The sequence below is a fragment of the Trichosurus vulpecula genome, chromosome 2, assembly GCF_011100635.1.
Source record: "Trichosurus vulpecula isolate mTriVul1 chromosome 2, mTriVul1.pri, whole genome shotgun sequence".
NCBI lineage: Eukaryota > Metazoa > Chordata > Mammalia > Diprotodontia > Phalangeridae > Trichosurus > Trichosurus vulpecula.
The window spans coordinates 314460763-314484023 of record NC_050574.1 but is presented as its reverse complement, the minus strand read 5'-3'; the positions used below and the strand labels follow the sequence as shown (position 1 = coordinate 314484023).

Sequence of the window (23261 nt, the reverse complement as noted above, 5' to 3'; positions counted from 1 at the left end):
AATAAATAAAGAAATTTATAAAAAAAAATATATACAACTTAAATAATCAGAAGGCTATTACATGTTCATGGCTGGCCTGGGCCATTATGATGAAAATGACAATACTGTCAAAATTAATCAACGGATTTAATGCCACTCTAATCAAATTAGTGAAACATTTTTTTTACCAGACCATGAGCATAGAAGCAAGTAAGAAATTTTATTCGTATTTTTTTATAATTAGTTTAGAATGATCTTTTCTCTTGCCTGATTGGTAATTCTTTTTGAAGCTAAATTAGAATCTTTCTGTTTTCTACCTTTAAAAATGCACTGTATTCTTCTTATAAATCTATTCTCTGATTTTCTCATCTGCCTGCTTCAAGGAAACCCATGTGTTTCCTCAAATTTTAGCCCATATCAGTTTAGCCCACATCAAATGGTTATTTAATCCAAATATCTGGGCTGCAAATTGAGCTGCTCCCTCAGGTAAAAATATAGCTAAACAGTCCAACCACTAGCCATTCTAAGTGAGGACCATACATCCTGAGCTCCCTAATCAGGTGTAAGGGGAGGACAGTTGACTAGTGGATATGCAGAGTTACCAGATATTACTGTTCCCAAACCATTGCTTCTGCCAGCTATTGCCACAAATACAGTAGGAACACCATCTCCTTCTTACTCTAATCTTTAGAGTTTCATCTGGTGCTTTATGGGCAGATGTTACTCAAAGTTCACAGGGAATTCCATAGTTTCCACAAGCCTTCTTAATTTTTTCACAATGACTAAAATAAGAAGTTGAGCCCATGAATACCACAACTCTGCATGAACTTTCCATTTTATGAAGCAGCTCCACTGCTTCTGCACCCCAAGTTTTTCTTCAACATCTGGAGGTCTTCAGGAGTCACTTCCTTAAGGTCCCGATACGACTGTTTATCTTTCTTTTGGATTCTATCCTCAGATGTCCAGAGCCTCCAGCAATCATTATCAATAACGTTAGAAAGAACAATTTATTTTGTAGTTACATCAACACCAAATTCAATCTTCATGTCAACCAGCATACAGTTCTGAGGTAACAAGGATTTTTCCAGTATTTCAAAAGTAGCCTGTGTGGAATGACTTATGACATCCACTTCAGTCTGACCTATGTTAAGTCCAGAAAAGCATCATTTCACAGCAATAGCCAGTTCTTCAGACCACTGTGGATCATCGTTGGCTGCATCTTTGCAAAACAACTCTGCTTTAGGTGGGTAGAACTTGTATCCTTTGACCCCAGGATTTCTTTTGAGTTTCAATTCTTCTACATATGCATTCAATTGGAATTGAGGTGCAATGAAAGCTGTCTTATCACATTTTTTGGTGAAAGTAGTTTTGATACCTGCTTCCTGTAACAACATGAAAAGACAGCTGGTAATTTTGTTTGATATTGCAGTTTTTCCATCCAGGTGATTTGTTTTCCAGCTGCATTGCCTGGTCTTTAGATTGCAAAAGAACTTTCACTGGACCATCCACCAATTCATATGACTTCTTTTATTTTACCCTCATAAAGCCTCTTACCATTCTTCAGTACTTCCATGGTTGCCATTTCTTTGTTTGTAGAGGTGGCTAATGGGAAGACAGGAACCTGGGGAGGAGAAGAGAGATGAGGTTGGGGATAGCAGGCTCAACAGTTCTTTATAGATACAGACAAAAGACATAAAATTAACCTGGAAAAAATTATTTCTTTGATTTGAACTGTTTTCCCCTTCATGTTTACTCTTCATTGTAAGAGATAGTTTCCACAGAGTAGAGATACATGGGGAAGTATAAAGTGACATAAAACTGAAAAATATAAATTAAAATATTTTTTTCTTTAAAAAGTATCATTAAACCCATTTTAACTGATGAAAAAAACTGAGTTAATTATGCTTAAATGGCATGTCCAGTGTTTTTGTTGTTCAGCCTTTTAAATCATATCCAACTATTCATGACTGCATTTAGGGTGTTCTTGTTAAAGATACTGGAGTGGCTTGCCATTTCTTATTCCACCTCACTTTATGGATGAAGAAACTGAGGCAAACAGGATTAAGTGACTTACCCGAAGTCACACAGCTAGTAAGTGTCTGAAGTCAGATTTGAACTAAGTAAGATGAGTCTTCCTGACTCCAGGCCCGGCACTCTATCCACTGCACCACCTAGCTGCCTTGTCCCTTAAATTGCTATTAAGTTTTTTATTTAATATTTGATCAAAGGTCATCTGACTCCTAGTCCAGATAAACTTCAGACAAAAGTTTGAAGGACTTTCCTTGAAAATCTTTCTAGAATTTGTGGGATGGTGGACAAGTTCCAGGAGAGTTAAATATTTAAAAAATACAGTTTGTCAGTTCTGCTCAATCCTACATGTATTGCAAAAGTTAGATTAAGTGCTGATTAAGAGCAGTTGAAGACTATTAGAGAAAAAGTACCAAGTTTGTATTGGTGTTTAGATTCCTTCAAATCTAGCTCTAAATTATTTATACTGTTTGTACTAATTATACTTGATATTCATTCTTTTATATTTTAAGAGAACTCTTTTAAATGAAGAAAAATAGACATGCAATTAATATTTTATCTTTTAAGTCAATAATACATATGAAACTTATCACATAACAAGATCAAAATCTGTGTACTACCATATAACTAAGCAGCACTTACACTAATAGAAGGCAAAATATTCAGGGAAAAAAAACAAACAAAAAAACCTCTACAATGCTAATCTTGCAAACCCAAACTTGCAAAGTAATAGCATTATTACATATAGAGTCCCAATATAGCATCAACTTTAAGCTTCCAGTGATTTTTCCACTGATGGGAATGGATTTGCATGCAGTTATCTACATTCTAATCTGCCTGCCATTTTTTTTGATGACATACGTATATAGAAAATTTATCTTAAAACTAAAACCCATCAACCTAAGTGCTACCAGTAGTAGAGTCTCTGGTTCATGGCATGGAATTGCCAATTATGCACCAAAAAACTAGCTGTTGAAAAAGTGAAGTAAGTACATATAGAAGGTTTTTTTGGGTTGGTACAGATTTTGAGAAAAGTATTTCCTTGGCAGATATAAATGAGTGTTGGCATCTCCAAAGATTTTTACAAGAGTTTAGATATGAAGGATTAAGCCTTTGTGCAGGAGAGAGGTGTGACCTCATGAACTGTGGAGAGATTGAGTGCTAGGATGCTGCCATGATACACTTATACGTAGACATTTGAAAGTCTGTAGAACATAGTGTACTTCCACACAGTGATACCAGGTTGGGTTATCGTTCATCCTTCATTCTCAAAGAGGACTATTGGCATTACCAGGGTGATGTCTTGACTTGCAAGTGAGGAAGAGCTATATAAAATTATCAGTGTCAGTCTTTTCTCCAGTGTCATGAGAGTTTAGTGACAAGACAAAAATCAGGATGACTGAAATGGCTTAGGATGCAGCGGTTGACCTAAGGTCTTTCCCAGGTCTGTTTGTCTGAGGAAATGCCCATTCAATGATTAAGGGCTAGGTCAGAATTGAGAGAAAGGTGGCCTATTTTGCCGTGACAAAGAATCAATCCAGAGGGGAGGGGCCTTAGAGTTTCTGCTAGAGCAGAAAAAATTGCTATTTATACTCACTTTGTGCCATCAAAACCCAAACAATGGGCAGGTGAAGCTGGGGCTGAGACCTATTATAGGCCATTCAACAAAAGCCAGAGTGGTTTGGGTTTAAAGGTTTAATCAAGTAGCTCCATTTGTTTTTTCAGAGCTATATTTCAAGGGACCATAAGTGAAAACTGTAAGACAAAGAATTGTCTTAGCTTTTTGAGAAACAAATAAATAAATAAGAAATTGAAGAAAAATCTAACCCAAACCCTAAGTTATCTTACAAAATATAAGCAATGAAAACTAATATTCCTTTGGACAGAGAACCCACGTGTAAGGATATGATTCCCCACAGGAGAAGGAGAAATAGCAGCAATGACCAACTTGAACTGGCAGGTTGGGTCCCCAGACAGCAGCTTTTTTTTTTACTTACATATTGTTCATCCTTTATTCTTAAAGAGAAGCAGTCACATCATGAGGGTAATATCTTGACTTGTAAGTAAATTGGATTTAAGTGGACATCAAGGGTTCATGTTCACTAGCTTTGTGACCCTGCACCAGTCCCTAAAACTTTTTTGCCTCAGTCTCTTTGTCAGTAGAATGAGGTGCAGAAGGAAATGGTAAATCACTCCAATATCTTTTCCAAGAAAATCCCATATAGGGTCATCAGGAGTAATTCATGACAAAGAGTCAGTAATGACTGAAACAAATGAACAAGAGCGAGAATCAACATGAAGTGTGCTGCTCTTTCTGTGCATCTCATGTCTCTTGTTTCACCACTGTTTCCAGAGCTCTCAAAGATAGAGAGGGTTGCATCTGGCAGGAAGAAAATTGTAGCTTATTGTCTTGTCATTCCAGTATTCAATGTAAAAACCACCTATTGGGGGGGGGGGGGAATGGAGCCAAGATGGTGGCAGGAAAGCAGGGACTTGCATGAGCTCCCCACCACATCCCTCCAAAAACCTAAAAAATGGCTCTGAACAAATTCTAGAACTGCAGAACCCATAAAATAGCAGAGGGAAGCAGGGGTCCAGCACAGGACAACCTGGATGGTAACTAGATGAGGTCTAACGTGCATGGAGTGGAGGGGAGCAGAGCTCAACGTGGGAAGCAGCAGGACCAACCAAACCAGGAGCCGGGCAGGACAGGCTCTAGCACCCTGAATCAGTGAGCTGTGGCAGTTACCTGACTTCTCAACCCACAAACACCAAAGACAACAGAGAAGGTTAGTGGGAAAAGCTTCGGGGGACAGAGTTCGAGGTTTGGCCACGGACCCAGGGGCAGCAGGGGAGGTGCAGCTACAGAACTACAGCTGCAGTTACTTCTGGCCCCAGACACACGTGGTGGGAGGAATTAATTGGCAGATCAGAGCAGGAGTACAGAGACTGCTGAAGATCTAAGTCCAGTCCAGGTTGGGGGTTCTTGAGGAAGGAGGAGTGCTGGTGTGGCAGAGCTGGCTGTATAGAAATAGCTCTGAAATCAATGGTGCATCCCCTCAAGCTTGGAACAAAGTACTCTTTGCTCTACAAGCAGTCACACCCCGACGAAAAACTCAAGAGTCAAGTAAGTTGGATGGGAACATGGCCAGGCAGTGAAAACACACTCAGATTCAGTCTCAGACTTTGGAATCCTTCTTTGGTGACAAAGAAGACCAAAACATACAGCCTGAACAACTCAACAAAGTCCAAGAGCCTACACCAAAAGCCTCCAAGAAAAACATAAACTGGTCTCAGGTCATGGAAGAGCTCAAAAAGGAGTCGGAAAAGCAAGTTAGAGAAGTAGAGGAAAAATCGGGATGAGAAATGAGAATGATGCAAGAAAACCATGAAAACTAAGTCAATACCTTACTAAAGGAGACCCAAAAAAATATTGAAAAAAATACTGAAGAAAACAACACTTTAAAAAAATAGACCAACTCAAATGTCAAAAGAGCTCCAAAAAGCCAATGAGGTGAAGAATGCCTTAAAAGGCAGAATTAGCCAAATGGAAAAGGACGTCCAAAAGACCAATGAAGAAAATACTGCCTTAAAAATTAGATTGGAAAAAGTGGAAGCTAGTGACTTTATGAAAAATCAAGATATTATAAAACAGAACCAAAGGAATGAAAAAATGGAAGACAATGTCAAATATCTTATTGGAAAAACCACTACCTAGAAAAATATATCCAGTAGAGATAATTTAAAAATTATTGGACTACCTGAAAGCCATGATCAAAAAAAGAGCCTAGCTTTTTTTTTTTTTCGCATTGAATTAATTTATGCACTAGTCAAGTCGTGGAGAAGAATTTTGACCAATGGAATGAATCATGAGAAAGAAGAAACAGAACCAAAAAAAAAAAAAAAACAAAAAAAAACCAACAACAAAAACAAAAACAAAAGAGAAGCAGAAAAGGCGAGCATGTAGTGTGCCTCAGTCTGTATTCAAACTTCGCAGTTCTTTGTCTCGATGAAGATAGCATTCTCCATCGTGAGTCCCCTGGAGTTGTCCTTGCCCCTTAGGTTGCTGAGAAAAGCGCAGTTTCTCAGGGTTGGTCCTCACGGAATCCATATATCTGTGGCTGTGCACAAGGTTCTCCTGGCTCTGCTCCACTCACTCAGCATTATGTCGTGTAGGTTTTTCCAGGTTGTCATGAAGTCTGCATCATCCCCATTTCTTATAGCACAATAGTATTCCATTACCTTCATGTACCACAGTTTGTTCAGCCATTCCCCAATTGATGGGCATCCCTTTGATTTCCAATTCTTGGCCTAGCTTTTTAAAAAAACATATGCTGGGGGGCGGAGCCAAGATGGCGGCTGGTAAGCAGGGACTAGAGTGAGCTCCGTACCGAGGCCCTCCAAAAACCTATAAAAAATGGCTCTGAATCAATTCTAGAATTGCAGAACCCACAGAACAGCAGAGGGAAGCAGGGCTCCAGCCCAGGACAGCCTGGATGGTCTCTGGGTGAGGTCTATTCCACACAGAGCTGGGAGCTGGGAGCTGGGAACGGAGTGGAGCAGAGCCCAGCCTGAGCGGCGTGGAACAACCAAACTTGGAGTCGGGCAGATGAATATGTGAGCTGCGGCAGTTACCAGACCCCTTGACCCACAAACACCAAAGACTACGGAGAAGGTTAGTGGGAAAAGCTGTGGGAGTGGAAGGAGTTCACGGTTCAGCTTCCAGCCCCGGGGGCAGCGAGGTGGGGCAGCTACAGTTGCTGCTGCTTCTGGCCCCAGGCCCAGCTGGTGGGAGGAATTAAGTGGCAGATCAGAGCAGGAGTACACAGCCTGTTGAAGATCTAAGCCCAGCCCGGGCTGGGGGTTCTTGGGGAAGGAGTAGTGCTGGTGTGACAGAGCTGGCACCTCTCCCCCAAATGTGGAACATAGAACTCTCTAGTCTACAAGCAGTCATACCACACTGAAAAACTCAAGGGTCAAGTTAGTTGGTTGGGAATATGGCCAGGCAGCGAAAGCACACCCAGATTCAGTCTCAGACTTTGGATTCTTTCTTTGGTGACAAAGAAGACCAAAACATACAGCCTAAAGAAGACAACAAAGTCATAGAGCCTACAACAAAAGCCTCCAAGAAAAACATGAACTGGCCCCAGGCCATAGAAGAGCTCAAAAAGGATTTGGAAAAGCAAGTTACAGAAGTAGAGGAAAAATCAGGATGAGAAACGAGAAGGATGCGAGAAAACCATGAAAAACAAGTCAATGACTGGCTAAAGGAGACCCAAAAAAATACTGAAAAATACACTGAAGAAAACAACACCTTAAAAAACAGACTAACTCAAATGGCAAAAGAGCTCCAAAAAGCCAATGAGGAGAAGAATGCCTTGAAAGGCAGAATTAGCCAAATGGAAAAGGAGGTCCAAAAGACCACGGAAGAAAATACTACTTTAAAAATTAGATTGGAGCAAGTGGAAGCTAGTGACTTTATGAGAAATCAGGATATTATAAAACAGAACCAAAGGAATGAAAAAATGGAAGACAATGTGAAATATCTCAATGGAAAAACCACTGACCTGGAAAATAGATCCAGGAGAGATAATTTAAAAATTATTGGACTACCTGAAAGCCATGATCAAAAAAAAGAGTTTAGATACCATCTTTCAAGAAATTATCAAGGAGAACTGCCCTGATATTCTAGAGCCACAGGGCAAAATAGAAATTGAAAGAATCCATCGATTGCCTCCCCAAATAGATCCCAAAAAGAAATCTCCTAGGAATATTGTCGCCAAATTCCAGAGCTCCCAGATCAAGGAGAAAATACTGCAAGCAGCCAGAAAGAAACAAGTTGAGTATTGTGGAAACCCAATCAGAATAACCCAAGACCTGGCAGCTTCTACATTAAGAGATCGAAGGGCTTGGAATGCGATATTCCGGAGGTCAATGGAGCTAGGATTAAAACCTAGAATCACCTACCCAGCAAAACTGAGTATCATGTTCCAAGGCAAAATATGGATTTTCAATAAAGTAGAGGACTTTCAAGCTTTCTCAGTGAAAAGACCAGAACTGAATAGAAAATTTGACTTTCAAACACAAGAAGCAAGAGAAGCATGAAAAGGTAATCAAGAAACAGAAATTGCAAGGGACTTACTAAAGTTGAACTGTTTTGTTTACAAAAAGAGAGAGAGCAGACACAGGGTGAGTTGAAGTTGAAGGGAAGATATCTAAAAGAAATAAAATGAAATTAAGGGATGAGAAAGCAACATACTGAGGGAGGGAGATAGGGAGAGATAGAATGGGGTGGATTATCTCGCATAAAGGTGGCAAGAGGAAGTAGTTCTGTGGGAGGAGGGGAGAGGGCAGGTGAGGGGGGAATGAGTGAATCTTGCTCTCATCAGATTTGGCCTGAGGAGGGAATACCATACATACTCAGTTGGGTATCTTACCCCACAGGAAAGAAGAGGGAGGAAGATAAAAAGGGGGGGGGGATGATGAAGGGGAGGGCAGATGGGGTGGAGGTAATCAAAACAAACACTTTGGAAAGGGGACATGGTCAAGGGAGAAAATTCAATAAAGCGGGATGGTTTGGGAAGGAGCAAAATGTAGTTAGCCTTTCACAACATGAGTATTGTGGAAGGGTTATTCATAATGATACACGTGTGGCCTAGGATGAATTGTTCAACTTCTTAGGGAGGGTGGGTGGGAAGGGAAGAGGGGAGAGAATTTGGAACTCAAAAAGTTTTAAGAACAGATGTTCAAAAACAACAAAAAAAAGTTTTTGCATGCAACTAAAAAATAAGATACACAGGCAATGGGGCGTAGAAATTTATCTAGCCCTACAAGAAAGAAAGGGAAAGGGAAAGGGGGATGAGAGGGGAAGGGGGTGATAGAGGGGAGGGCTGACTGGGGAACAGGGCAACCAGAATATATGCCATCTTGGAGTGGGGGGGAGGGTAGAAATGGGGAGAAAATTTGTAATTCAAACTGTTGTGAAAATCAATGCTGAAAACCAAATATGTTAAATAAATAAATTTAAATTAAAAAAAAGAGCCTAGATATCATCTTTCAAGAAATTATCAAGGAGAATTGCCCTCACGTTCTAGAGCCAGATGGTAAAATAGAAATTGAAAGAATCCACAGATCTCCTTCTCAAATAGATGCCAAAAATAAAACTCCTAGGAACATTGTCACCAAATTCTAGAGCTCCCATGTCAAGGAGAAAATACTGCAAGCAGCCAGAAAGAAACAATTTGAATAAAACAATCAGGATAACACAGGATCTGGCAGCTTCCACCTTAAGGTACCGAAGGGCTTGCAATATGATATTCCGGAGGTCAATGGGGCTAGGATTAAAACCTACCCAGCAAAACTGAGTATCATGTTCCAAGGCAAAATATGGATTTTCAATATAACAGAGGACTTTCAAGCTTTCTCAGTGAAAAGACCAGAGCTGAACAGAAAATTTGACTTTCAAACACTACAATCAAGAGAAACATGAAAAGGTAAACAAGAAAGAGAAATCATAAGGGAATTACTAAAGTTTAGCTGTTTTGTTTACAATCCTACATAGAAAGATGATGTGTATGTTTCATGAGACCTCAATATCATATTAGCTGAAAGGAATATGCATATATATATATATATATGTATGTATGTATACACATATATACATATGTGTGTGTCTATGTATGTATATATGTAGGTATATATGCATATGTATATATATATATATATGTGTGTGTGTGTGTGTGTGTGTATATACACACAAAGGGCACAGGGTGAGTTGAATATGAAAGGATGATATCTAAAAAAAAATTAAATTTAAGGGATAAGAGAGGAATATATTGAGAGAGGGAGAAAGGGGAGATAGAATGGGGTAAATTATCTCATATAAAAGTGGCAAGAAAAAGTGGTTCTGTAGGAAGGGAAGATGGGGCAGGTGAGGGGGAATGAGTAAATCTTGCTCTCATCAGATTTGACCTGAGGAGGGAATACCATACACACTCAATTGGGTGTCTTACACCACAGTAAAGAAGGAGGAAGAAGATAAAAAAGGGGGGATGATATAAGGGAGGGCAGATGGGGAGAAGGTAATCAAAAACAAACATTTTTGAAAAGGGACAGGGTCAAGGGAGAAAATTCAATAAATGGGGATAGGTTAGGAAGGAGCAAAACATAGTTAATCTTTCACAACATGAGTATTGTGGAAGGGTTTTACATAATGATATGCATGTGGCCTGTGTTGAATTGCTTGCCTTCTTAGGGAGGTTGGGTGTGGAGGGAAGAGGGGAGAGAATTTGGAACTCAAAGTTTTAAAAACAGATGTTCAAAAACAACAACAACAACAAAAAGTTTTTTCGTGCAACTAGGAAATAAGATACACAGGCAATGGGGCATAGAAATTTATCTTGCCCTACAAGAGAAGAAGGGAAAGGGGGATGGGAGGGGAGTGGGGTGACAGATGGGAGAGCTGACTGGGGAACGGGGCAACCAGAATATATGCCATCTTGGAGTGGGGTGTGGCTAGAAACAGGGAAAAAAATTTGTAATTCAAACTTTTGTGAAAATTAATGCTGAAAACTAAATATATTAAACAAGTTAAAAAAAAAGAAAAAAAAGCTATTTTTGTTTCTCCTGAATGTGAGAATGAATACTTGCTCCCAACTTTTTAGTCAAGGAAGGCCAGTCAAATTCTCAACATTCAGCTGTCAGCTGATATGGAGACCTTCTCTGTCCACTTAAAGCAATGTTCTAAGAAGAAGCCTAACCTGAACAAATGGACCAGGTTGGGTGACCAATGTTAAGTGACCATTAATCTTATTTCATGTCATATCTTTGATGATAATTGGCATTGTATGGACTTTGTATAGTCTCTGCCAAGAAAAAGAGCATACTTACTGTTAAGAATACTTAGTTGTGGGGATTTGGGAGGTGTAACCAACAGACCCAGAGCTTAGAGTGTGAGTTCAGTGTGAATGCAAGGATATCTGTGACATTCAGGGTATCTCAAAAATATACAAACAATAAACTGTGTTCCTTCATTTTGAAGCAGCAATAAAATGTTTCAAAGAATAAGGAGTTAAGGGCTAGAAGCAAAAGAGATTAAATTATTTCTGCTGGTTCATCATATATAGGAGAGAAGGTCAAAGCTTCATTCAGTTGATTTGCATTCTTTTTATCATAACTATGATAAAAAGTTAATTTTGGCTTAGCCATTAAGTTGTACCATGGGGGAGAGAGGGAGGCATAGCATCAGATGATGTCTGGTACAATGTAAAGAGCATTTTACTAACTAGCAGCCAGTAGATTTGGCCTCTAGTCCACTTTTGTCATCAAGTGGGTCTGTGACATTGGACAATTAGTTAAAGTGTCTGGTCATCAGATCACTTAACCATTAAAATGACTCAATAAGACCTTTGCTGTCTAAAATCATGGGGTAGGACCTGGTGATTCTTTTACATTCATTCAGAATTTTGATTACATGGTATCTCCCTATTTGTCTGGTTGTCGGCTATGTGCTACTTAAATTCACCATCAGCTTAAAGCTTTGTCATTTCAACCAGTCAGTTCACAGGCATTTGTTGAGTGTTTACGTTGTGCTAAGCCCTGTACTAGGATATTTGGGAGAAAAAAAAGAATAGGGAAATGCTATTTCTACCTTGGGGGAATAGTGAAGATGATTTAAAACACCTTTCTGTCCATCCAATGTTTCAGGGAAAGATTGCTTGAATATTCCCTGAATATTCCCTTCTACACCAGAATCAGTATGTTAGAATCCAAGACTTTCCTAATAAAACTGTTTGAAAATATTGTGGATTCACCCAGACTGATATAAAACAAACACCCACCTGTATCATCCATGAGTAAGTTAATCTATGAATGAATGAAATCTTTCCATTGACAGGAGATTTTGACTAATTGAGATCGCTCTGCCCAATGGGAAATAGCGGTTACCTCAATTAGAGTAGGCAATTCTTCAGATGTTAGAAATTCCTCCTTCTTTCCCAACCATTTCCACTTTCTAACATCTATGTAATTCAGAAGTCTCTATTTGTCTCCAATAGGCACATGAATTATTGATGGCTTATAAAATGAGTGCATTTGGTAGAAAGGAGGGTGAAACAACAGTGGAATGAAAAACCTAAGGCATTTTCATATAAATGACTTCAATTAAACTTTCAAGAATTTATTTGTCAACAGGCTGCACACTGAAATTGTAGCACATACTCTAGATCTAGCCAAACTATGTAAGAAATCTTAAATCTGTAAATTATTAAGCCAGAGTGATCCATCTTGTATTACCCAGGACAGAAACGAGAGCATATGACAAGTTGGCCAAATGCCAGGATTTAAAAGTTTTATCAATTCATTCTCCATGTAAAAATTCCTAGAAAGTAACAGGAACCCCGAGAGAGAAGAAAGAAATCACTACAGCCATCCCCTTTTTTACTTGTGTCTGAAGGCCCAGAGGATCTTTTGGACTCAGTAGACTTCTAGGTTTCTATTCTTCATACACAACTCTCCATCTCCCATAATGATAGCATTTCAATGGACATCCCCCATGCTTGGAATGAATTCCCTCATCACTTCCACTTCTTAGAATCCCTAGTTTACTTCAAAACTTAGGTTAAGCACTGTCTTCTACATGAAACATTTCTTTGACTATTCCTTTCCATGGCTACTAGTGTCTTCCTCACAAAATAATCTTATATTTATTTTGTAATTATTTTGTATATACTGATCTACATATATATTGTCTATCCCAATAGAATGACAGAAGAGACTGTTTCTTTCATGTCTTTGTATTCCCTGCCCCCACCCTGCCCACGTAGCATACTGCCTGGCTCATAGCAGTTGCTTAATAAATGCATATTGATTGACTGACTGATTTAGTGACCACGGGAAAATCACTTAAACCCTCTGATGCCCAAATTCCTGAACTAAAAAATGGAGAAAATAATACTTTTCATGCTTACGTTGCAGGATTGGTATGAAGATCAAATGATGTGGCATGTTAAAAGATTCTTATAAAACTTAAAGCTACATATAAATATCAGTTATGACTAAGAATTATGCAACCATAATGTTATAGATGGCTCAAAGAGGGAAATGTTTACTGGAGGAGGTGGCATTTTATATAGATTTATAAAGGATGTTTAGAAATTCAACATGTTGAGATAAAAGTGGGATCTTCCAAGTGTACAGAAGTTTTTGAAAAAGCATGGAACATATATGAAGGAGAGAAAGGACTTGGATAGACTTGTTGTATAATCAACAAATATTTAAATAACAAAATTTTTAGTATTTCTTTTCCCAGAATGGTTCTCTGCTTCTCTTAAGATCTATCAGTTGCCCTCAATCTCTTTCCACCTCCACCCTCCATCAACCTCCATCAAGGGCTAGGGATCTGGCCCTATGTTACTGGAGCTATCAACTTACTAGGTTGGTGTCTTACTGATTGTTCCTAGGGACATAAGCTTTAATGGCACAAAAGAAGCAGTTCTCCTCAGATCAAACATTATGAAAACAATTGTACTTAAATGTTTTGTTTTTTAAACTTATGTAAAGTATAAATAGCATTAAGGGCAATGGATAGAAGCACAGTGGAGGCTAATGCATATGAAGAACAATGATTTGCACATGGTAAATGGCATAAGAAATACTATTGATGTTCTTGTTTTTAAGAAGTGTAAGGAACAAATGATGGCTAGGCCCAGTTCCATACTGGTATACATGAAATTTAAAAACAACTAGAGAGAGATATCCAATGCAATGGATAGACTCAAGGTAAAGGATTTTACCTTGAAGGCAAGAAGGGCTTTTGATCTGCCCTAACAGTAAAGCAAAATCATGAATCCACTGAAGTATCAAAGATCAAGAATGAGCATAGAAAAGTAACAATGAATCAAAGGAAGGCTCCAAAACAGATGTCTAGAGCTCCAGTACAAGGTTGGCATACAACAATAATTCTCAAGAGATATGATTCTATCTCTTCCATGTATCAACCAATTTCTCTCCTTCCTCTATCCTTTTCTTTTAACCTCAGTATTTCCCTTTATCCCAAGGGAGATAATACTATAGGAATTGATAACTCTAAGTGTTTCTTTGCCTTTCTCCCTCAGCAGCCCAGAAGGCTGTCAAGTCTAAATCTTCTTGCTCCTTCTTGTCTGTTCAGCTGATGGTTAGAGCACACACTCTCCAGACATTTGACTCCACAGGGGATCTAGAAAGACAAGGTAAACAGTCTTTGAAATCATGGGAGTAGCAATATGGTTTATAGGGAATGGCTAGATTATCAGAAACATGCATTCCCCTATTTCTATTTTGAAAACGAGGATTTCTCTTACACCTAGGAGAGGTAGGAAGGGAATGTATAGCTGGAGGTGGCAATCAGTTATATTGGCATGGTCTCCTGCCAGGCTATATCCTCAGGGACAGCTCCAACAGTAGGTACAAGTTTCCTTTTCTTCTTTAGATCTCAGTTACTGTTCTGATTTCCTTTCCAGTTCCAGGAGTCTAATCAGACCTAGCAAATACTATTACAATTGGGGTTTGGAAACACATAGGATTAGAGGGAGATTCAACTGCATTTCAGAAGAAAAATTGAAAGTCTACCCTGTGTAGGTTTTCCAACACAAGGGTTATAGGGTTGTGGCAAAGGTTCTGACATTCTGAGGTGGAGTGGCCTGAACTTGACAGAAAGAGGGGTATAGAAAAATGAGCATATGGACTAGGAACTGACAATTTTGCTTGCTAAGGAGACCAGGTCTGGGGCTAGAGAAGGGGTTGAAGGAAACTGGTTGAGTAGGTAAGAACAGCTTCAATGATTTATTCTCACTGAGAAGTTCTTCCAGTAGGAATAGTAGTACTAGTACTGGTAGCAGTAGTGGTGGTGTTCTTGCTGCTACTGCTGGTCATAGTAACAACAAAAACAACAAGACCTGGCATTTATATAATGTTTAGTATGGGTCAAGCACTGTTCCTAAGCACTTAACAAATCTCATTTGGTCCTCACAACAATTCTGGGAACTAAATGCTGTTATCATCCTCGTTTTGGAGTTGAGGAAGCTGAGACCACCCGAGATTAAGTAACTTTGTCAAGGTCATGCAGATAGTAAGTTTCCAAGGCTAGATTTGAATTCAGATCTTCTTGACTCCATTCCCAGAACTCTATCACTGCACGACCTAACTACCAGGTCAATTGTCAGCACCTCCTTTGTATAGAACATTAAACTGAACACCTCCGAGGGAAGGTGAGATGTAGGGACAAAAGAAAGGCAATGTGGGTATCTCTCAGGAAACAGCAGGCAGAAAGAGTCAAGCTGGGGAGAGTGGGGAAAGGCCAAGAGATGGCCTTGGGGACTGGAGAGGAATTATCATGGTCATTGACTGATATGAAATTTCATTATATAAGGGAGGTATACATAAGTCACCAAACATCAGTACTCCGGAGAGATGTGGCCAAGACACATGTGAGATAACGTACTGGTTAGGAATACTTTAGAAATGCTCATAATGACATTTAGTGAATAAAACAACACTAAATAAACTGTGCACTTCCAGAGATGATCCAGCATTAATGGTGACATAAAGGTTTTATGGGTAGCTTGGGCTCCAACCAGAGTCCCTCTATTATAAAATCAATAGAAATCAGATTTTCTTGGAAGACCTAGCAGCTCTTCTTTTAAAGTATGAATGCTCTAACCAGTTTCTGTTTTATTCTCTCCCACAAAGAGTAGTACCTGGTTCATTTGAAAGGATATAGAAAGATATAGTGACTGCATGACTGGTAGAAATCCTATTGATGGATGTACAATGACAACTGCCTGAAATAGCGATGTCCATAATCCTGACTTTTAAGGGAAGCAAAGCTTTTCCTTAAGGCTTATTACAGTAGCTCCCAACCCTTTGAAAAATGAATACCACTTTTTAACATCAAAAAAAAAATGTCAGAACTTCCCAGATGATGGCATTTCTTCTATTAGTACATTGATTGAGAAAATACATCAAGGCTAAAGAGGAGCTAGAAAATGAGTAATGCATTTAAATAAATTTGCTTTTTTAATCTCAACAGCATTTACTTATATTTGTAAAATGGTAATCTCTATATGGGAAACATTATTTATTCAGTCATGCTGCATATTTTGGGGAGCCGAATAAAGACCATGATGATGATGTTTGGTACAGGGGTGGATTTGTAGACTCCTTGCAATAACTCCATAGTGCATAATTTGGTAATGATTGCTTTATGCATGCCAGGGAGAGGATCCAAATTGAATGTATTAGGATTCAAGTGTTCAAACAAATCAGAAATAAGATTTTATCTTCAACCCATGAAATGATAGTGATTACATTTGTACTACTTTCCGCACAGAGGTGTTGGGAGTCAGATATTATAGGAGGTGGTAGGGTATAGTGCAAGGCCTAATACAATAGTAGAGAGGAAATGTGAGTTCAAGTTTCCAGCTTTGCAACCTACTAGCTGTTTGAGCTTGAGCACATCATGGCCTCACAGATTTAGAACTGAAAGGAACACTAGATATCACCTAGTCAAACTCCTTATGCTAAAGATGAAGAAACTGAGGCTCAGAGAAATCAATAGACTTACCCAATGTCCCACAGGTCTTAGGTGACAGAACTGAATTTAAAATCAAATTACTTCTCTGAGTCTATGCTTTCTTACTCATAAAATGAGGGATGATGAAGATGGCCTAGATTATCTTTACGCTCTATCACTAGGGAGAAATTATAGTGCAGTGGAAAACTGCCCTGAGTTCAAATCCTGGCTCTCTGTGATCTTAGGAAAGTGAATTAACCTCTCCAGGCCTTGGTTTCTGCCCATGTAAAATGAAATAATTGAACTAGGTGACCTCTAAGGTCCTTACTATTTGAAATCCGTGGGTCTATGTGGAATGAACCTGAACTTAACCTTTCCAGAACAAATCAAAATCCAAATACTTCTTTTTAGAAAAGCATGATTCTCATACAGAATTCATTCTACTTTCAAACATTTTCATTGATTCATTTTGCCTTTCTTCTTCACTGCAGTCTTTAGAAGTAGGTCAACAACTGTCTCTCTTTTTTACCCAATTGTGATAGTCCGGTGTAGTTGCAAAAGCAACCACTTGGATTAAATTTGGATTTGGAAGGGACTGAAGCCTTAATTCAGTGACACTCCTTTTTGGGTCTTATTTTCCTCTTATATAAAATGAAGAAGCTGGAATAGATGACCTATAGGGTTCTTCTTAGCTCCTACCAATATGTTATACCTTTATTAGTGTCTCTACTCACCCCAGAAGCAAGACTTCTAGATTAACAAAGCAACAGATTTTCAGAGACAGTACAGGATTTTTATTGTCTTTTTTCCACCAACCTAAATGACATTGTGCATAAACTCACATCGACTCAATAATTTAGGTTTTACTGTATGTGTTAATAATAAGTAATATTATTATTATTATTTTAAATCTTTGCTTTCAAAGAGCTCACAACAGAATTGGGAAGATAGGAAGAGGTAAATAGGATTTGGTGATAAGAGAAGATTCCCCCCCCCAAAAAAAGAAGCATTGATGAGAGCCTTGAAGGATGGGAAGAATATGGAAAGGCAAGGACACATAAGCAGGAAGGATTTTGTATCCTTGAACATCAGGACATTCCTATAGGTGGACTGAATGAGATAGTCAGGTAGGGGGAAGGGAGAACCACATCTTGATTTGCAAAAGAATATTTTAAAACTTTGCCAAAGAGGGAAGTGATATATTATTAGTTTTATCGCTGAACTAGGTAAAGCCTTCCTATTTTTGTTCAATTTGCCTGCACGTGGAATAAAATCTGAATCATATGTCTCAATATACACTTTATGGTGGGAAAAAAAGAGATTTGAATATCCCTAAATAATTCACCTCTTGTTGGTGAATAACTTAGAGCTTGAGTAAAATAAATCCTAATGAGTTTTCTGCTTCAATATGATAATAATAATACTAATGATTTGATATAATAATAATACCCAAAAAATTGGATGGAGAATATTCTGTCTTGTAGTTTGGTGGAGATGATTCCATTTTCTGCTGCTAAGAACAATAATCCTGTAATAATGGCAGTTGATATTTATTTGGCACCTAAAGTTCCAGATGCAGGGTATAATCATTCCCACTTAACCAATGAGACTGCTCAAGCAAGGAAGGCCAATGACTTATTAAAGGTTACCCAATTGGTAAGCACTTGAGGCAGGATTTGAACCTGGATCTCTGCTGACTGAAGTCCTAGAACACATCCCACTGCACCAGGATGTCCTGCCACAATAGCAATATCACGAAATACTGCAGTGGAAATAGCTATTGGCTGTCGGTTCCAAGCACAGGATATTTATTCTCGTCTTTCTAGTTCTGTAATTTTTGGAAAGGGGACTTAGCTTTTCTCTGTTTTCATTTCCTTATTTTCAAAATAAGGATAATTATCTCTGGTATAGTGAAAAGAATACTAGATTTCCAGTGGGGAAACCTGGGTTCTTATCTCAGCTAATTTGCTCACTAGCTCTGCAAGTTTGGGCAAATCATTTCCTTTCCCTGGAGCTCCATTTTCACATATGTGAAATGAAGGGATTCAAATAGACAATCTTCTAACTTTAAAAGGTCTAGATTTCTGTCATTTAACTAGACCATAGTTCTAGAACATGAAGGAACTTTGAAAGCCATCAAGTCCAAAGACTTCATTTTTCCAGTGAGGAAATTGTGGCCCAGGGAGGTCAAGTCATTTGTCCAAGGTCATATAAATAATATACCTCAATAGTGGGATTTGAACCTAGGTGGTCTGACTCTGTAGAGGGAGAAATGAACCCAGCCATGTAGAAATCCCAAACCAAAGGAGAAATGAACCTAGGGATATAGAAATCCCAAACCAAAATTCCCAAGGCAAGGACACCTGGAGTGAATTCTTGGACCCAAGCATTCCTTAAATCAAGGAGGCAAAGATTTATTACGCTTTATGTAAATAAAGCAGACAAGAGTTCTTAGGGAACCTGCAACCATACAGGGCTACAGGGAAAGTTTAAGTACAAGATTTAGGGATAAAACCGGTCAATTAGGTGTTTTGGAGTAGGATCAGGGAGTGGTCAAGGCTTGATTAGGACTTGGTTAGTTCTTAAAGGAACATGCACTTTTTGTATCTACTGCGCAGGTATCTTACCCAGAGTTCACCGGGAAATAGCCCACAGTGGGGCTACCCTGGGGTGTGGTTTTGCCTGTGAAATGTCACTAAGTCACGAAAAGTTCACGGCTGACTGGGAATATCCAGGTGGATTCTGTCACATGTCTTGTTAGAAAAGATTAATGTAAGGGAGTATACATTTGACTATGTCTAGGATACATGTTAGATTCAATGTATAGTCAGTTATCAGCGTCCTGAATAAATCTATAATTAGGCATAGCTTCTTACCGAGGAAGAAGCAGAGATAATTTTGGGGCACACTGCCCTTTAGCTAGAGAGGCTGCCTGGGAAAGAATATGTTTGAGAACTAGATGTATTCTGAAATCGGAATTCTGCCACAGGCACAGACACCCAGGCAGAGGCTAAGGGGAAATTTGATGTTAGAATTAGGGTCCAAGCCCAACACCCCATCAACTCAATATCAAGTGCTCTTTCCCCTCTCCTGCCCTTTTTTGTGAAGGAAATGAAAAAGTAAAAAGTTCTATGCACATGTAATTTGACATTATTCCACTTACCCAGGTATTTTTCAAACAAACAATATCATACAAGTTTTTATTGAATGTGTTCAGTCTTGTGCAAGGCCCTATGGCTGACAAAGGGAGGCTATGCTTTCATACTTTATTTTAGGATTTAAAACATGTGCATTATACTGATTAACTCTATTGAATCAAGCACAGATTCACTAAAAGACAGCAAACAACTAGGTGAGCAGTACATCCACTGTATCTTCCATTAGTCTCTGAAAGACATAATATTTGGTCTAAAAGAACCAGCCTCTCAGTTGGTTTTCAGATAGCCCCAGGCAATCTCTCTTGTTTTCCAGTTGGTGACTTTTTTTAGGTGAAAATTGGTCATCTTACTGTGGCAGGACTTTGTGTTCTGGTGACCTCTGCTCTTCTCTGTTTTAATTAAAGAGAAAGCAATGAGGGGCCTTGCTGTTCACAGCACGAGAATTTTGAAGGCTCCCACAGTTGGTCAGCATGTCAGCTCCTAATCAAAGAGAAGTTATTGCACCACTATTTTCAGTCTGTGGCGAAGGTGTTCATGATGCCATTGGTGAAATTTCTGTTCCTTCATTCCCTAGCTAAGTTAAGTGTAATGTACTGCTACTTTGTCATATGGATGATTGGGTTACTGAAAGTGACACAAAAGAATGTGCGTGGTGTGTGTGCATATATGTTTGTGTGTGTGTGTGTGTAATGTAAATATAGCCATTTTGATAAGAAACATATGCCTATGATAAAAATGCTTTAGGACAGCTGGAGTGTTTTGAGGATCTGAGGAAAACTTTGCACAGATATCAGAAAGACTTTCTACTTTGTTTCTTATTAGGATCAGGAGAGAAGTATATAGAACTGCTTTTTCTAAGTCCCTTACTTTCCTCATCTGGGAATCTATCATAAACAGACATTCCAAATTGGTACTTGTATCACTCCTGATTAACCCTCACTTGATCCTTCCATTCCTGCTAACTATAATCCTATATCTCCTCTTCCCTTTGTCACTAAACTTCTTGAAAAGACCATCTACAGTAGGAACCTCAACTTCTTTTCCTCTCATTTTTCAAGTCTTCACACTCTGGTTTCCAACCTCATCATTAAATGGAGATTGCTCTCTCCAAATTTATAAACAATTTGTTTATTGCCAAATCTAGTGGTCCTTGCCTGAATCTCCATCTTTCTTGACCTCTCTATAACCTTTAACCTTAACTTCTGTAACCTTGATTACCCTCTTCTCCTTGATAGCCTTTCTGACTAGGTTTTTATGACACTACTCTTCCCTTCTAAACCTATTACTGTCTAGGGAACTACCATCCTCTCAAAGCTCAAAACTCAACCTAGATGTCATCCTTGAGCCTTCACGGTCTCTTACTCCTCCCCACATCCTATCTGTTGCCAAGGCCCGCCAATTTTACCTTTGCAATATCTTTCTATTATACCCTCCTTCTCTCCTCTGATACTGCCACTACCCAGGTAGAGGCCCTCATCACCTCACACTTGAACTATTGCAGCAACCTGCTGGTGGACATGGCTTCCATAGTTCTTTTGCCACTCCAATCCATTTTCCATTCAGCTTCCTAAGTTATTTTCCTAAAACTCAGGTCCAACTCTATTACCCCCAGACTCAATAAACTCCAATGACTCATCATAATGCCCAGGATTAAATACACAATGTTCTGGCATTCAAAGCCCCTCATAAACTAGAGTTCTCCCTCATCCCACCTTTCTAGCCTTTTCACATCTTATTCTTTGCCACACAGTCTTTACTTTAGTGACATGCCTCTTTATGGCCCCATAAATAAGAGAGTTAATCTCTTACCCGTGGGGATTTTCCCTAAATGTATGTACCCATGCCTGGAATACTGTTCATTCTCATCTCTGGCTCTTTGCTCCCCCGATTTCATCAAGTCCCAGATAAAATCCTACTTTCTAAAGGAAGCCATGCCTTCTTAATTCTAATGATTTTCCTCTATTAATAATTTCCTACTTATCTGTCATGTAGCTGGTTTAGGCATATTTATTTCTTTATTGTATCTCCCATTAGATATTGAGCTCTTCCAGGTCAGGGACTTTTTCCCTTTCTTTGTATCCCCAGAACTTAGCACAATCTCTGGCCCATAGTAGATGCTTAATTAACTTAATAATTGACTTCTTGCTGACAATAGCGATTCATCTCTAAAATCATATATAAAATACTGTTTAGCTTTTAAATCCCTTACTGAATTTCCAATGTTCTTCTACGTACTCTTTGATCAACTGACGATGGAATCTGCTTTTCCTAAAACAAGACACTCCATCTCTGTTTTCTAAAACAGGGGGAATATGTCTGGAAATCTCTCTCTCTCTCTACCACACACACACACACACACACACACACACACACACACACACACACACTGCAGCCTACCAGGCTACCTGGTTCCCTAGTATCTCAGCTAAAACCCTGCCTTCTACAAAACAGCATTCTCATTTGCCCTTAATCCTAGTGTCTTCCCTATGTGAATATCTCCAAATTATATCTTATATATCTTGTTTGTGTATAGTTATTTTCATGTTATCTCCCCAATTAGACTGTGATTCCTTTAATATTAGTGACTATTTTGCCTTTCTTTGTATCCCCCACACTGATCATAGTACCTAGCACATAGTAGGCATTTAATAAATGTTTGTTGATATCACTAAAATGCTTGCACAGCAGGCTCTCTCTGTAAAAGCACAAATGTTATTTTATATAACTGGGAAAGGAATTGATTTATATTTTTTATGGAATGTGTCACTTCATCACATTTAAAACATTTGTGCAACACAAGTTGTGTTGGGTAAACCAGAACCAGACAAGTAAAAACTAGTAACTACTTTGTGAAATTTCCATACTCAAATTCAGAGAGAAAGAAGAATGTATCTTATGAGGTAGATTGATGGAAAAATGGCAGAAAACCATGCTTCATTGTCAAATTAAACATTTTAGAACTAGCTGGATAGGACCTTAGAGGTTAACCAGTGTGAACTAGAGTGACTTGTGAGAATATCAAAGAGAGTAGATTCAGTAGCTGGGAAGAGCAATTGATATCTCATGTATGTCTTGGCTCTAGGGAAGAGTTGACCTTCTCACCTCAACCACAAAGAAAGAAGATAAGGGCAATCAATCAATCAACTCACCGAGTAAAAAAAAAAAAACATTTATTAATTAGTTATAATTTGCCAGGCACTACAATCATCACTGATTATACAAAACAGTCCCTAACCTGAAGGAGTTTCCCCTCGAGGATTTATATGTTATTCAAGGAAATAAAATGCCCATATATAAATAAATACCAAGTACATATGAAATAAATTCAAAGTAATTGCTAAGAGCTTGAGGGCAACACATGTAGATGGGAAAACCAGGACATTATTGTTTGGGAGGTGGCACCTAAGATGAGAATGTAGAAAACTAAATATTCTCAAATGTGGCAGTGAGAAGGAAGTACATTTTAAGCATAAGGGGCAACGTGCACAAAGGAACAGTGATGTGAAATGGAATGTCGTGCATAAGAAACAGCAAGTAATACAACTTGA

At 38.7% G+C, this 23261-nt stretch overlaps 1 pseudogene; it reads right to left on the bottom strand.

Moving 5' to 3' along the window:
• Positions 1-328: 328 nt before the first annotated feature.
• LOC118840245 lies at positions 329-1561 on the bottom strand (annotated as a pseudogene).
• Between the last annotated feature and the right edge of the window lie 21700 nt (positions 1562-23261).